The sequence below is a fragment of the Lissotriton vulgaris genome, chromosome 5 (genome assembly GCF_964263255.1).
Source record: "Lissotriton vulgaris chromosome 5, aLisVul1.2, whole genome shotgun sequence".
Classification (NCBI taxonomy): domain Eukaryota; kingdom Metazoa; phylum Chordata; class Amphibia; order Caudata; family Salamandridae; genus Lissotriton; species Lissotriton vulgaris.
In genome coordinates this window covers 694912615-694925155 of record NC_141693.1, presented here as the reverse complement: position 1 = coordinate 694925155, position 12541 = coordinate 694912615, and the positions used below count along the sequence as shown (strand labels likewise).

At 35.4% G+C, this 12541-nt stretch overlaps 1 pseudogene; it reads right to left on the bottom strand.

The window, feature by feature from the left end:
- Positions 1 to 4246: 4246 nt before the first annotated feature.
- Positions 4247 to 5662, bottom strand: LOC147711408 (uncharacterized; annotated as a pseudogene).
- Positions 5663 to 12541: the final 6879 nt, after the last annotated feature.

Here is a 12541-nt window from a genome sequence, read left to right as displayed (position 1 = left end):
AGGAGCAAGCTGTGAGTGATCACAACAGTATTTCATTGATTTTACTTGGCTGGGGTCCTAAAACTCAAATATATAGTAAGCCAACACAAGAAATCATGGCCTCTAGACCAAATGGCCCCAGAATTAAGTGGGCTAAAATTAATTCCAACAAGATACTAGCGGAAATAAACGACAAATGTGGTGTGGAAATAAGCTATTGCCTCGAAGATTAGTATAATCCTGTAATTATGCTACCCATGATCAATAAGATCCACGCTACAATAGAGGGCCTATTAACTGGCAAGAATTATAAACATAGAGCCAAACAATCGGGCTGGTTTGACAAAGACTGTATAGAGGCTTTATCCTCATTAAAACACGTGATGTCAATCAAACCAAGAGACCCGGAACAAATCAGGGAAAAGCGGCATGTTTATAAAACCAGGCTAGCAATAAGGAAAAAACTGTAACAAGATGAGGCATGGCAAAATTTAGATATGGCGGCAGCATCAAAAAATAGTAAATTATTATGGGAGACAATTAATTGCCCTTTTCTAAAGAATGATACCATTCCTGCAGTGACTTCTAATGTTAGTTGTAAAGATTGGATAGAACACTATTCCAAGGTTTTTAATTCCGATGATTTGTTTTTAGGTTCTTCTGGCCAATGGCCGACCATTGCGCTATCCATTTCCCTGAACGAGGTCCAGGTAGGACTTGAGAAGAGTAGTGGTGGCAAGGCTCCTGGACCGGATGGTGTGCCCATAGATCTATATAAACATGAAAAACACCTATGGGCACCCATCCTAACACGATTTTTCAATGCTGCAATTGAATTCGACCTATCTCCCTCCTTGATTCTTCTATTAAAGTACTAAGAAGGGTCCTCCTGGCCAGATTGGAAACCTGGGCAGAAGAGGAATCCATTTTATCACCAGTACAGTACGGATTCAGGAGGGGGATGAGTAAGATGGAGCAATGCGTCAACCTTGACCTCATCATCAATAAATACACAATAGTTAAGGAAGGAAGCCTTTATTTATGTTTTGCCGACCTCAGTTCTGCTTTTGATTTGGTCGAACACTCACTCTTATTTTAATGTTTTAATAGATATGGGAGCACCTAAAGAAATTATATACTTTCTCGCCAGATTATATGAAATACTAACATGTAAGGTACGTTATGGGACGGCTGGCGAATGGGGAACAGCCATTACAACGCAACTATTACAACGCACTTCTATTACAACGCAACTATTAGATCGCAAGTTCTATTACAATGCATGTTTTTACAACGCATGCTTTTACAACGCTAGTGCTATTACAACGCATGCTTTTACATCGTAAATATATTCAATAAAATGTTTTTTTTGTAATTGATTTTATTTCTATGTAAAATTACAGAGGTCTTTTTGAAATTAAAATGTAATATTAAAAAATATTAATAAATGATGGATAAATGTTGGAATAATGAATTTAATTATAAGAATTAATACTTATGTTTTTTAATAAATATTTACAAATGTTTTTTGAAAAATCAATTTAATTAGAAGAATTATTACTCAGGTTTCTTTTAAGAAAATATATATGTATTTAATTTCAAATTTTTATTTATTTTTCAATTTTTGTAAAATTACAGAGGTCTTTTTGTAATTAAAATTTAATATTTAAAAATAATAAATTTATTTATATATTCATTTAAAAGAATTAATACTCAGGTATCATTTTTGAAAAATGAATTTAATTTGAAGAATTAATACTCAGGTATCCTTAAAGAAAATATATATGTTTTAACTATATTGAATTTGAAATTATTATTTAATTTTTAATTTTTGAAAAATTACGGAGGCATTTTTGAAATTAAAATTTAATATTAAAAAATATAAATAAATTATGGATAAATGTTGGAAAAATGAATGTAATTAGAAGAATTATTACTCAGGTATCTTTTTTGTAAATAATAAAATATTAAATTAATAAATATTTTAAAATGTTGGAAAAATGAATTTAATTAGAAGAATTTATACTCAGGTATCTTAAAAAAAACATATATTTTTTAACTATATTTAATTTCAATTTGTTTTTATTTTTTAATTTTAAAAATATTAAAAAGCAATGTTTAATATTATAAATTAAATTTGTTTTAAAATAAATTAATTCTTAGGTATTTATATTTATTTCTGTAAAATATTTTAAAAAATAATATTATGGTAATTTTGTAAGAAGCAAATAGTGTTTTTATTAATTTTTCAATTATTATCAATTTTCTAAAGGAAAATAAGATTTTTAAAAATTAAGTCTCAACATTTTATAAATATTTAAAATATTTTGGAATTTTAAAAAATGTTAGGAATATTTCTAGAAGCATTTTTAGTAAATTTCCAACGGTTTTACATTGATTCCAATTGAAGGTTTAGTCTTTCATTTATTTCAATGACTACTCTATAGTAACCCGCGGAACTGAATAGCAAGGTCGAAAAACAACAGAAGAAGGAGGGTTAAGATGGAAACAAGACTAGCATACTGGTAAGTGATAATAAACATTATTTATAGTTGTCAAAATATATTTTTTAAAGTAACAATAATAAAATAAAAAAGTTGAAAGACCATGACATTATTGTTTAAGTTTGCTTTATTTTTTTTAAAAGATGTCAAAAATAAATATACATTTTTATTAACATTCTCCATATTTTTGTAACTTTTTATGTTTAGATTTAATAATTTAAAAAAATAATAACTTAAGTTAAATAAATGTTTAGTAAATAGTCCTTTTTTTATCTTGGTAGATTTTGATCACGTCGTTACGTTAACGTCGACGTGAGCGGCCATCTTGGATTGCATCGATTGCTGGAAGCAGCTGGAAGCTGATCTGCGCTAAGGTAGGAAACTTAAATATCTTTATTTAAAGTAAAAAAAAGTAAAAAATGTATATATATTGTAATGAAAGGATAAGGAGAGGTTGCGGATATTAAAATAAGTTGTATAGTGTTTGTTTTCAGCATGTCGCTGTACATTTTACTTGTATATGCCTTCGTCGGGTCATGTTACGATTAAAGTAATGGGTAAAGATGGGAAAATAAGTAAGTGTTTTATTAATAGGAAACATTTTGAACGTTTAATGTTTTTTGTAGAGATAGAAATGTATTGCGATTTAAGTTTTGAAGAAGAGAAATAGGATAGTTTTGGTATTTTTGCAAAATGATTGCTTTTGGCTTGGTTGGTAATAACGAAAACAGTTTTTTTGAATTGCAAGAGGGTAAAAAGAAGGGAGATGCATTTAGATTAAATTGTTTGAAATTTCGTTTTTGAGGTTTGATTGGTTGCATTGGTTTAATTTTTAATAGGTAAGGAATTTTAAGGAATTTTTTGCGTGTAGTTTTTTGGAAAAACTGGAATAAGATACAATTTGATTTAGTTAGCGAGAAAAAATCCAGTTAGGATGTGATGTTACATAACCTAAATAATTAATTTACAGGTTCGGAACGTCACATTTTGCTGCAAGGGATTTTTGGAAAAAAGAAGAATGTAAAAGGATTCGGGTAACGAAGACGGATTTGTTTTTAAGAACATTATTTTTCTGTTTGAAAAAGTACAGAAAAAAGAATAAAAATTCTAACAATTATGTTATGAATATGGATGTATTTTATGCCAATTACAATATTTTTTTTGTAAAGAAGAATGCTTTACTCAGAAACTGCATTAAATTATCGATTAAATAAAAAAAATTACAAAGCATAGATTTGTGAAAAAATAATAGAAAAGTATTCTGATAAATTTTGCAGATTTTTGGAGGTATAAATTTATGAGATTACAACTTTTTAGCTTTTTTCACAATTTGAAAAAATGTGCCAAATACTTAATAAATAACCTTTTTCAAAAAACTAGTTTTATTATAAATAAATTTCAAGCAAGCATCACTTTGGAAAAAATAAGTGGTGAGGAAGGAAAAGATATTTTTAAGGAACGTTCAAAATGTTTTCATAACTAAATATATTCCATTTTAAATGCAATGGAAAAAAAATGTTATTTAAAAATAAAAGAAGGAGAAGAGTGATTTATCTATGGATTGTAAGGGTTTTTTTTGGAAAAAATTACTTATGGATTTGTGTACATTTGAAAATGGTGGAACAGAAAAAAAGAAGACTTCTTAAGGTAAGGGAACCCGACGAAAATTAATTTAAAAAATGTTTTAAAAAAATGCCAATTGAATGAAATCTGTAAAAAATAATTTAAGGTCAAAGCAGGAAAGTAAGATTGTGAGAATTGTATTAGAAATGTAATATGTAAGCAACATTTTCCAGGTAGTCTAATGCCACACTCAACCAAAATTGTTGAAGTACTGTCAATAGTCTCTCGGACATCTCCTTAGTTTGTTTAGAAGGTCGTGGATTTAGGCTACCTGTTAATGCTTGAGCAAGTCTCATTTCTTGAAAACTTTGCTCCTTCTTCAAAGTTTTCAAGAAAGAGTAGAAATTTGGATGATGTTTTCCAATTGTATGACTGAAGGAGTTGTGCCATCCCTCTATGGCATTGTTTGTTTTAGCACCTCCTTCCAAGCAGGTTGAGTAGCAGTTCCACCACTCCACATGGAAACGTGGCTTCCTCCTGCGACCAGATCTGCTTAGACGCCCAATCCATGTGTCCTCAAAGTAATTTAACAAGGGTGCCAATTTTTCTTCATTTTCGACATAATATTCTGATTCAGAAATTGCAGTGTACTACTCGTCTACACTTTCAGAAGGTACAAAACAAAGTGCTGTTAATTTTTTTAATTCTACTTGTAGTTTGCTATCTGAGCAGTAATCTGAAACCAGGGATGTTTTTTGTAATTTACGCCAATATGCCTGGGAAAAATGAAAAAAACATCCCCGAATTTGGGTATCCACGTACAGTTTGTTGATCACATTGATCATAGTCAATTCGAAATCTATAATGATTTTCCTAGGACTTTTTCCGGATGTTTTCTCTTTAATCACTGACAAAAATTCAGTGTAGGTTGCAGATTGCTTACCTGGTAGCAAACTATACACTAAGGGAACTACATTTTTGTTAATCTGTGCATGAATGCTGTAAATTTGGGTGAAAGGATGGGACGTACATTTAAATGTCCCATCCATCATCCAAATTTCAGTATTCTCTAACTTAAAAAGGTTGCGGGGAGTGCTAAATATTAGAATACGTTTAAGAGGGTTTTGGTTGTCATAGAGTAAGAAAGGTTCATTAGAGAAAGATAGAGTAAGTTCATGAGGAATAGTTATGTCTGTAAAAGTTTGAGGGGTAACTGTGTGAGTGTTACTTGCCTGCTTTTTACGTTGAATAATTCTACGCAAATTGGGTATAGTAGGCATATTCATAGCAATATGACCAGGGACATGCTGTGCAACCTCTCTTAAAATTCTACCAGGAGTTTCATTGGAGGTGGATGCAATATCTTTCATTTTATTTATTGTTTCACGTATTTCTATCTCCATTGCAGAGGCAGAGTGGTTATGTTCAGTTGTTTTTATTACATTGTCACCAACAGTAACCGCTCTGCCGCTGCAATGGGAAGAATAATATTGCACACACCTCCAATGTCTCCTTGGTTCACCTATCCTTTCATTACAATATATATATCCACAATGTTTAAGAAGTCTGTTTCCTTTCCTGGATTTAGTGTAAGATGCTGTGGCCTGGCTTGACATAATCTGTTGAAAAAATGAAATTGGAAAAAAAAATTACTATGTTTTTCTATGTCTTTGTTTTATCTTTTAGTAAAGTGCATTTGTTTTCTTATTTATACAAGTTTTTGGAGTTAGAATAGTAAGTGGCACTTCTACACTATCCAGCACTTACCCTTTTGAAGCACTTTCCTGGAGTTAGAATAGTAAGTGGGACTTCTACACTATCCAGCACTTACCCTACTGAAGCACTTTCCTGGAGTTAGAATAGTAAGTGGGACTTCTACACTATCCAGCACTTACCTTACTGATGTACTTTCCTGGAGTTAGAATAGTAAGTGGCACTTCTACACTATCCAGCACTTACCCTACTGATGCACTTTCCTGGAGTTAGAATAGTAAGTGGCATCTCTACACTATCCTGCACTTACCCTACTAAAGCACTTTCCTGGAGTTAGAATAGTAAGTGGCATCTCTACAGTATCCAGCACTTACCCTACTGAAGCACTTTCCTGGAGTTAGAATAGTAAGTGGCACTTATACACTATCCAGCACTTACCCTACTGAAGCCCTTTCCTGGAGTTAGAATAGTAAGTGGCACTTATACACTAACCAGCACTTACCCTACTGAAGCACTTTCCTGGAGTTTGAAATAGTAACTGATACCACTTAAAATGTCATCAATTATTCTACTGAGGCTCTTTCTTTGTTTTTTACAAACTTTTCAAATACAATTTTGCAATTTATTTTGCAGATTAGATGTGTTTATATTTATAAATTACCTTTAGTTTTTGGAGTTTGCTTCTTTGTCTTCTTCCTGGTCTTTTCACTTGTTTTTGTTTGGGCTTCTTTCTTGATTGCTCTTTCGAGTTTTGTTTTTCTGGTTTGGCTCTATAAAAATAATTGGAGAATGTTTTATAAGTTTTCTAAATGTTTCATGTTCAATTCATTTTTGAACTTTTCGATGGTGTGCAAAATTACAATATGATTGTGTTTTAATTTTATTTTAAACACTGTATTATCTCTGTTTCAATTTTTAACATCTGCTTTATTTTTCTAGAATTAGAATAGTAAGTGGCACTTCTACCCTATCCAGCACTTACCCTACTGATGCACTTTTCTGGAGTTAGAATAGTAAGTGGCACCCTACACTATCCAGCACTTACCCTACTGAAGCACTTTCCTGGAGTTAGAATAGTAAGTGGCACTTCTACACTATCCAGCACTTACCCTACTGAAGCACTTTCCTGGAGTTAGAATAGTAAGTGGCACCCTACACTATCCAGCACTTACCCAACTGAAGCACTTTCCTGGAGTTAGAATAGTAAGTGGCACTTCTACACTATCCAGTATTTACCCTACTGATGCACTTTTCTGGAGTTAGAATAGTAAGTGGCACTCCTACACTATCCAGCACTTACCCTACTGATGCACTTTTCTGGAGTTAGAATAGTAAGTGGCACTTCTACACTATCCAGTACTTACCCTACTGATGCACTTTCCTGGAGTTAGATTAGTAAGTGGTACTCCTACACTATCCAGCACTTACCCTACTGATGCACTTTCCTGGAGTTAGAATAGTAAGTGGCACTTCTACACTATCCAGCACTTACCCTACTGAAGCACTTTCCTGGAGTTAGAATAGTAAGTGGCACTTCTACACTATCCAGCACTTACCCTACTGAAGCACTTTCTTGGAGTTAGAATAGTAAGTGGCACTCCTACACTATCCAGCACTCACCCTACTGATGCACTTTTCTGGAGTTAGAATAGTAAGTGGCACTTCTACACTATCCAGTACTTACCCTACTGATGCACTTTCCTGGAGTTAGATTAGTAAGTGGTACTCCTACACTATCCAGCACTTACCCTACTGAAGCACTTTCCTGGAGTTTGAAATAGTAACTGATACCACTTAAAATGTCATCAATTATTCTACTGAGGCTCTTTCTTTGTTTTTTACAAACTTTTCAAATACAATTTTGCAATTTATTTTGCAGATTAGATGTGTTTATATTTATAAATTACCTTTAGTTTTTGGAGTTTGCTTCTTTGTCTTCTTCCTGGTCTTTTCACTTGTTTTTGTTTGGGCTTCTTTCTTGATTGCTCTTTCGAGTTTTGTTTTTCAGGTTTGGCTCTAGAAAAATAATTGGAGAATGTTTTATATGTTTTCTAAATAGTTCATGTTCAATTCATTTTTGAACTTTTTGATGGTGTGCAAAATTACAACATGATTGTGTTTTAATTTTATTTTAACATCTGCTTCATTTTTCTAGAATTAGAATAGTAAGTGGCATCCCTACATTATCCAGCACTTACCCTACTGATGCACTTTCCTGGAGTTAGAATAGTAAGTGGCATCTCTACACTATCCAGCACTTACCCTACTGATGCACTTTCCTGGAGTTAGAATAGTAAGTGGCACCCCTACACTATTCAGCACTTACTCTACTAAAGCACTTTCCTGGAGTTAGAATAGTAAGTGGCACTTCTACACTATCCAGCACTTACTCTACTGAAGCACTTTCCTGTAGTTAGAATAGTAAGTGGCACTTCTACACTATCCAGCACTTACTCTACTGATGCACTTTCCTGGAGTTAGAATAGTAAGTGGAACCCCTACACTATCCAGCACTTACCCAACTGAAGCACTTTCCTTGAGTTAGAATAGTAAGTGGCACCTCTACAGTATCCAGCACTTACCCTACTGATGCACTTTCCTGAAGTTAGAATAGTAAGTGGCACCTCTACAGTATCCAGCACTTTGCCTACTGATGCACTTTCCTGGAGTTAGAATAGTAACTGTCACTTTTACACTATCTTGCACTTACCCTACTGATACACTTTACTGGAGTTAGAATAGTAAGTGGCACCTCTACAGTATTCAGCACTTACCCTACTGATGCACTATCCTGGAGTTAGAATAGTAAGTTGCACCCCTTCCCTATCCAGTACTTACCCTACTGATGCACTTTCCTCGAATTAGAATAGTAAGGGGCTCCCCTACACTATCCAGCACTTACTCTACTGATGCACTTTCCTGGAGTTAGATTACTAAGTGGCAATTCTACACTATTCAGCACTTACTCTACTGATGCACTTTCCTGGAGTTAGGATAGTAATTAGCACCCTTACACTATCCAGCACTTACCCTACAGATGCACTTTCTTGGAGTTATGTTACTAATTGGCACTATTTCACTATCCAGCGCTTATCTTACTGTTAATCTTAGTTTTGTGATATTTTTTTGTTTGGCTGTCGACTGCTATTCTCAATTTCTAGATGTTGGATTTGGATTTGAAAATTCTACATCATGTCACATTTTCTGTATTGTTTCATTTTCAAGTAGTAAGAATAATATTTAAATCCGTTTTTTCGGTGATAATTTCATTTATTATTTATACTTTTATTAATTATAAAAAATATTTACCTTCTTTAAATCTCGACGATTGTATTTGGAAAATGAATGGGTTTTTCTTAAACCAAGTTCGTTTTTCTGTGAGAAAAGAATAATTTAAAGGTATGGATTATTACATCGGAAGGTGTCTAAACTATTTACTTATGTGTTTTGGTAAATATGAAAATAGGTACCTTATTTTAAATTGTAGTGAGTAGTGTTCCTCTTTAGAAAAAATGCTTTATTTTGAAAAGCTGCTTTTTTCGTCTCACTTGGTTAGAGAACTGTTTCTAAAACAATTAAATATATTTTGTTGTTTTAAAAAATTTATAGTATATTTCAGAATAGAATACTTTCTTGTTAAAAAAATAAAACGATTTAATATTAGTAACGTTTACATTTATGTCGGAATTTTTAGAGATGTTTGCAAATATATTCAGATATTTCCTTATTTAATGGTTAATGTTGTATTATTTATTGAATTTAAAAAACAAATATTTCTAACTTATTGTTGCTCAAATGCTTTAATCAAACATTTCTTTATTTCGTTTTCTTAACTTACTTGAATGTGATTGAAAAAATGCTTCGAAGTTGGCTGTCGCTGATATTAGGTTGAAAAGGTCAGAGGGTCAGGTTTTCACGTCTGGTCACTCTGGGAGTTGATAATCAACTGACTTAAAAATGGTGTCTTGCACGTATTTATATCTTTTAGTCAGTAGCATCATTATTTCTTTAATTTACACCGTTAGTTTTATAATTTTATTTTCATTCATATAATGTGAAAACGTATAATTTAAAATGTTGTGTTTTTAAGTGATGTTTTGACAGTTTCGTTCCGTTTTGGCATCCATTTTGAAAGTATTGTTGATCTTTAATGTCATGGAACTTGTAGATGGACTTCATTTAAACTGCAGTACTTAAAATGGCGGTTCTTTGTATGGAAAATGTTTCTGTTTCCGAAAAAAAGTTTGTTTTTCATTTATTTAATATTCGTTTTCACGTTGTTTTTAAAAGTAAATCGTTCTCTCAGTGAAATATGTCAATTTTTATAAATAAGAGCATTAATTTTGTTACTCGAGTATTAATTTTGTAACTCGAGTATTAATTTTAAAATTTCTGTGATTTCGGGGCATTTCCGTGCAGTTTATCACCACCTTTTAATACACTTCCCCACCCAAAAACCCCTAATTTTCCTGCATCCCGTGCCAGGTTTTATTTTACTTTATAAAAAAAAGTAATTTTTTATTTATTTAATTAATAAAATAATCTGTTGATTAGGTAAATATTTTTTACAAATTCGGATCTTTTCCGTGCAGTTTATCACCACATTTTAATACACTTCCCCACCCAAAACCCCTAATTTCCCTGCATCCCGTGCCAGATTTTAAATTACCCAAAAAAAATAATAATATTTAAATGCGTTGTAAAGGTATGCGTTTTAAATGATTTCGTTGTAATGGTACTTTTTCATTAGTAACTCTATATTGCGTTGTAATAGTATTCGTTGTAAAATATTGCGTTGTAATATCTTCTGCGTTGTATTAAATGCGTTGTAAAAGAGCCCTCTGTACACCACAGAACAAGGAGAGATCACAGCACTGACCCAGAGTCCCTGAGTGGACACAGCGCCGTTTGGACGAACCAGGGGACGCCAAGCACCGCCACCAGTCGCGCCGCCGCCGCGGGACTCCAACTCCCGACGGGCTCAGCGGCGGCGCGTTCCCCGACGCGTCATACGCGCCGGGAGGGGCAACATAAAGTCGGAAGCCCTCGGTGGAGCGGGGGGAGCCCTCTGTACACCACAGAACAAGGAGAGATCACAGCACTGACCCAGAGTCCCTGAGTGGACACAGCGCCGTTTGGACGAACCAGGGGACGCCAAGCACCGCCACCAGTCGCGCCGCCGCCTCGGGACTCCAACTCCCGACGGGCTCAGCGGCGGCGCGTTCCCCGACGCGTCATACGCGCCGGGAGGGGCAACATAAAGTCGGAAGCCCTCGGTGGAGCGGGGGGAGCCCTCTGTACACCACAGAACAAGGAGAGATCACAGCACTGACCCAGAGTCCCTGAGTGGACACAGCGCCGTTTGGACGAACCAGGGGACGCCAAGCACCGCCACCAGTCGCGCCGCCGCCTCGGGACTCCAACTCCCGACGGGCTCAGCGGCGGCGCGTTCCCCGACGCGTCATACGCGCCGGGAGGGGCAACATAAAGTCGGAAGCCCTCAGCGTCGCGGGACGCGAGCGGGACGCCCGGGGCTAAGCCCGGGCGAAGGGCGGGCCCTCTACGGCCCTCCAAGGCCGGAACAGGCCGGGCCGGGCCACCCCCCTTAAATTGTGTCCCAGCCCACCAGACTCATAACTATGGCCAAAACAGGAATTGAAGCTCCATGCATGGGCGAAGGGAGCATAATCTCCGGCCCTTTGGATAAATTTTTCACCAAAGTTAAAAGCGACATTGACAGAGACCTTGCCTTGGCAGAGAGGCGTATGTTAAGACGCCAATCTATTGAGCTACTGAAAAACAACGCACTCATACCACTTCCGACACCCATTCCCGAGCTTAGCCCACTAAATTCTACCTTGAAAAACACGCTAGAGGATTTAATGAATACTGACAACGTGCCCTCGCTCTTTCAACCCTACTTTCCCCCAAACAATGGATCTCTGCATTCATCCCCTCCAAAAACGGATAATTTCACAACCAAGGCGTCCGCCGACCTTATAGATTTGGTCACGCCAAATCTCCCAAAAATAGCGGAGTTTGTGGGGCCTGATATAATAGACATTCCTTCCTCCCAGGTTTCCCCAAAGATTTCCATGTTCCACCCTTCCCCAGCGGTAGTAAAGTCAAATAAAGTGTCTAAAGGGAAACAGAAATCTAAAAAGAACCAGGTTATCATACGATCCCCACCAAATAAACGACGGAAAAAAATGCTAACAAAAAATAACACCAAAACTCAACCCTTGGCTAAGGACATACTCACAAAAGAACTACTACAAATTGCAGAAGGATTACCAAAACCACCACGGGAAAAATTAATTTCGTGTGTCCCGCCCACAATTAAAGACTTCGTGGATGCCATGGAACATCTTGTAAAAGCTTTATTATCACCGATACTCGAGAGAGTGAAAAGAATAGCTACTGAACTGCACACTCTCTCTGAGACTTTGACCCAAACCCAACAAATAAAGTCTGACCCCATGTTAAAAATTGGGGAAACATCCAAACAAGAAGTAAAAACAAAAACAAATACATTAAAACCCAATACCACCAAAATAGGGGGCGGGAAATCTACTGGTGAAAAATCGATCAAAGATCAGATTCCAAAGAAGCAAACCCCGGTACTAAATCAAAATAATGCCCAAACGTTACCTCCCATAAAAAAGTCACTAACAACTCAAGGAACAGTTCCTTCTTCAAAAGCGCCTCCTCACACGCAGCCAAATGCGACACAAATAAATTCTCTCATTGCCTCAGCAAAAATGGGTAATAACACTCCTACC